The sequence below is a fragment of the Vulpes lagopus genome, chromosome 4, assembly GCF_018345385.1.
Source record: "Vulpes lagopus strain Blue_001 chromosome 4, ASM1834538v1, whole genome shotgun sequence".
In the NCBI taxonomy this organism is placed as follows: Eukaryota; Metazoa; Chordata; class Mammalia; order Carnivora; family Canidae; genus Vulpes; species Vulpes lagopus.
In genome coordinates, this window is record NC_054827.1 from 65,968,052 (window position 1) to 65,972,826 (window position 4,775).

Genomic DNA, 4,775 nt, shown 5'->3' on the forward strand with positions numbered 1-4,775 from the left:
CCTAAACTATAATGTTTTTAGTCAAAGAAACTGAAACCAGTCAAAATTGGTAAACTAAAGTGGACAAAATTACTCCTACTTGATATAAAACCATAATACTGCTAGTCACTTTTTATGACTGTATTCAATAATGTGACTTTAGATTCTACTTATTATAATAACAGAGCGTTGCAATTTTTTATTAGAATTATAAATCAAAGGGAAATATTTTGCCTATAGCACAAGAAGAAAAACATTTATTTTGCCTGTAAAAGATTCTCCTCAATTTGCTATCCACTAAATATGTGACACGTTTTTAGAAATCAAAATAAAGGGAACAGAAAGTTATCAGTCCCATAACTAAGGAGATGTTTTATTCTTATTTAAAACTGTTACATTAATCAGGACATTATACATTACAAAGTGTGTATTCATTTTTTCAGGTTTATAATAAGTTATAGAAAAAAACTACACAGAATATAAGGTACATAAGTACTCACAAGTATCAACTGTGGCCTTATTACCACACACCATATTTTTATTTGTTTTGTTTTGTTTTCATAACAAGCTATAAAATGGTCATACATTTGTATTCTCCAAGCTGATGCTAACACATATCTTTTTCCCCCTAAAAATTCCGTCACAAAAAGTAATAATGTTTTTTATTGGACCTGTTGTAGACTTGTAGTTTATAGAAAATATAGATGAATTTTAATGTCATATATATACATATATATTAATTTATAAATGAACCTTTCATATGTATCAAGTATGAACCTAACATAAACCATATTACCAGTTGCTAGTATATTAACATTCTGATATATTACTAAAATACAGATAATACAAATAGTCAATGTATTATCTTCAAAATGTTTCATTTTTGCATTTGAATTCACTCTCAGATGGCTTATTTGAAAGCAAATGTTAAAGCTCCCTGGAAGGATGGCTGTTATCTTCAGCTGCTCCTCATTCAAGGAATTGTACCCACTGAAAGCTGGAATGGAGGAAATGAACTGAATCTTATATAGTCCAGCTGAAGCTGAATTTTCCTTTACCAGGTCTTTTGGAGAACAACGGCAGAGAATTTTTTTCTTTAGAGACTTAAGGCAACTTTGAAAAGCTAATAAATGATTAGGTAAAATGAGTTATTTTGAATAAACATGAAAGAAAATGTACCAGAATGACTCATCACAGTCGACATTTGAATAACATATTCAAGACATTTTTATTAAAATCTTTTGTCAAGTGTCTCATTTTAAGATCAGATGAAAGATACCTCCAAGGCTCTTGAAGGATTTTTACTTTTTTAGTGATATTATACTTCTACCTTTATGTAACATTCAACATAAAACACAATAAATATATGGGGCATTGTTTTTTCACTTTATGAGTCAAAATATTTCTTTAAAATGTGGTGATCAGTCCCATTCAAAATAAGAGAACTGGAGTTCTTTTTTGTGGTGCCTCAGAGGTGGTCAGGTGCTTCAAGGGAGAAGCTGAAAAACATTTTCCCAACTGCTGGCTGCTGGAAACTCACTGAACTATGTGATGAATGCATATTCTGTACCTTTTATGAGGAGTATGGTCAAAGAAGTTGCTGCTGATATTCTAGGTGAAGGGATGGGTTATGTGGATTGGAATTGGTGGTGAAATTACAGACAAGGCTTCCCCATGAAGTAAGGTGTCTTCATCCATGGTTGTCTGCCTTCTACTGGGCAAGGATCATTCCTGTTATAGACTAACAACTGGAGAAGAAAACACAATTGGGTTTGGGTTTGCATTGAAGATGCTAATCTGTATTCTGAACTTGGTCATTGTAAAATAAAAAAAAGGAGAGCACGGTATTCCTAGACTTATTGATACTCCCCATGATCCTCTCCTGGGGCCCAAAAGAGATAGCAGAATCCATAAGCTTTTGAATCTCTCTAAAGAAGATGTCATTCACCACTATGTTTGGAAAAGCCCATAAGCAAGGGCAGGAAGCCAAGGACCAAAGTGATAAAGATTCAGAGCCTTGTTATTCCACCTGCCGTGCAACAAATGTGGGTGTGTTACTTTGAAGAAACAGCGTGTCAAGAAAAATAAGTAAGGAGCGGCAGAAAATGCTAAACTTTTGGGGAAGAGAATGAAGGAGTCCAAAGAAAAAAGCCAGGAACAGATTGCCAAGAGACAGAGGTTACCCTCCTGGGAGTTTCTACCTTTCAGTAGGAATCAGTCAAAAAAACAAACAAACAAACAAACAAAACAAAACAAAACAAAAAAGGAATCCAGTCAAAAATGAGATTTTCTAAGAATAACAAGATATTAAAAAATAAAATAAGATAAAGCTGTTATATATGTGGTAAGCAGAATAATGCCCCAAATGACGAAGATGTCCTTAGAACCTGTGACTATATTTAGTTTTATGACAAAGGAAAATGAGGATTGAATCAAAGTTGCTACTCAGCTGACCTTAAAATAGGCAGATTATCCAAGATAATCCAGATGAAATAATTTAATTGCAAGAGTACCTATAAGTAGGAGAGGGAGGCAAAACTGTGAGTTGAAGGAAGATGTGACTAGGGAAGAGAAGTGTGGTGAGGTCTGGCGTTGCTATTACTGAAGATGAAGAAGGCGGCTGTGAATGTGGGCATCATCTAGAAGCTGGAAAGGGCAGGGAAACAGATTATGCCCTGAAGACCCTGAAAGGAGGGCTGCGCTGCTGACACCTTGACTTTCTTGTTTGAGGCCCCAGTTGGACTTCTGAACTGCAAAACTAAGTTTAATACATTTTTGTTGTTTTAAGCTACCACATATATGGAGATTTGTCAAAGTATCAACGGGTAACTAGTGAGGTACATCATATTTTTAGTATTATGGGGGAAAATGAATAAAACATTGTATGTCTGTAGGTATATTTATTACGTAATGTGAATTGACCAAAACCTTAGTTGAGTCAATGTGAAAATACTGTTGACAATTTAAAATATGCTCTTGGTCTCTCTTATTCCATTTCTGGGAGTTTATCCTAAAGTTACTTTTACACATACAGCAAATGATACAAAAATTGTGACCTGAGAAATTTTTGAAACTTAAAGTATTTGAAATAACTGAATATAAATCAGGAGATAATAGCTTTATGTGCCTTTGTGTTTGTGTGACTGTGTTGCTTTTTTTTTTTTTTTTAAGATGTTTGTTTATTCATGAGAGACACAGAGAGAAGCAAAGACACAGAGGGAGAAGCAGGCTCCATGCCGGGAGCCCAATGTGGGACTCAATCTCGGGTCTCCAGGATCAGGCCCTGGGCCAAACGCTGAGCCTCCCAGGGATCCTCCATGTTGCTTTTATAGAGTCTACAACAGCTATAGCTTCAAAGAAAGATACATTGGCACATGGAGACAGATGAAGGTTAATTGCTTTCAAAAGTATGAATTTTTGAAAAATGATGTACCACATATATAAACAAATTATTAGAAATGGTTTTAAAATTAAGATCCTAAATTTCTGAGCCACTGGTTGGTAATTGTTTTTAAAGGATACAAAGGTGTGGGTGACAGAAACTTAGGTATGGTTGGTCTTTCCACTTTTTGTTGAGGATAAAGTTAGGTTTTAGTGATCTACTCTTACATTTTACTTGAATTGTGAGAAAGAATTGTAACAACAGTCTTCTTTGTCACAAGATTAGTGAAAAAACATGAGAAGCTGAGTCAGTAGATTTCACAGAACAGCTGATGACTATCTTGTTTGAAACATACAGGAGTTCCTGGCATGCTGATTGCCCTTCTAATGGCAAGTCTTCAGGTGTCTCAGCATAAACAGTAATGAAAACAAAGGCCCCATCCTAGGAAGGGCTTGTGCTGAAGGTGAATTGTAATTTTTTCACCTGGGAATTCCAAAGGAGATGACTTTTTGGGTAGATCGCTTTGAATTGTGCTGTGTGTATGGTGAGAAAAATCCTCTACTTCCAACTGTTTCTTTTTAAGGTAGATGGGAGGAATGGAAATGGTCTCAACAAAATAGTTAATGCTGTTAACAGAGCCACATTAGACTCTGGCATTTCACCCAGTGAGGAATGTCGTAATAAAGAACCTCAGATAATGCGTGAAGTGCGCAACTGGAAGAATATTTATCAGGTTGAAATTGAAACAGCCAGTTTAATTTGGTCCCAAATTCCCCAGAAACATTTTATGGTAGATTCCTGTACGAACCTCCTAGGAAAGGCTTACGTGTCACATGTTGCAGAAGAACCCTAAAGGTCCTAGAGCCGCAGCTATCCACAGGATAGGCAGGTACCAGTGGTCCAAACACAGTGGCTGGACACTTGGTGGGGGTAGAACTTGGAGGAACTGTTTTATTTTCTCTAAAATAAAGATGAGCTTATGTTGAGAGACCAGGAAACAGGAAAAAAAAATCATAATAGGGACCATGGTACACGATGGTAAATCATCTCATAAAGATCACAAATACATTCTTAGCTGTACTTGCAATTTTTATCTAATTTACATGAAATTTTATGAAATACTAATGGATATACTTAATGAGTTAATAGAATGATGATATTAACCTATGATAAGATTCCATAAATTTTGGGCCTGGGTGGGTCAGTCGGTTAAGCATCTGACTTGTGAGTTTAGCTCGGGCCATGATCTCGGGGTCATGGGATTGAGCCCCACATTGGACTCTGCATTCAGCAGGGAGTCGTCTTGAGATATTCTCTCTAATATCTTTTTAAAATTCCACGATTTGTGAAAAGTCAGCAGTTTAAATTTAGTAGTTTGTCTTAAATTTTTTACAAAGGTGCAATATAGAATGAA

The 4,775-nt window shown here is 35.6% G+C and overlaps 1 pseudogene; it reads left to right on the forward strand.

Moving 5' to 3' along the window:
* The first annotated feature begins 3,606 nt into the window (after nt 1-3,606).
* LOC121488785 lies at nt 3,607-4,214 on the forward strand (annotated as a pseudogene).
* Nucleotides 4,215-4,775: the final 561 nt, after the last annotated feature.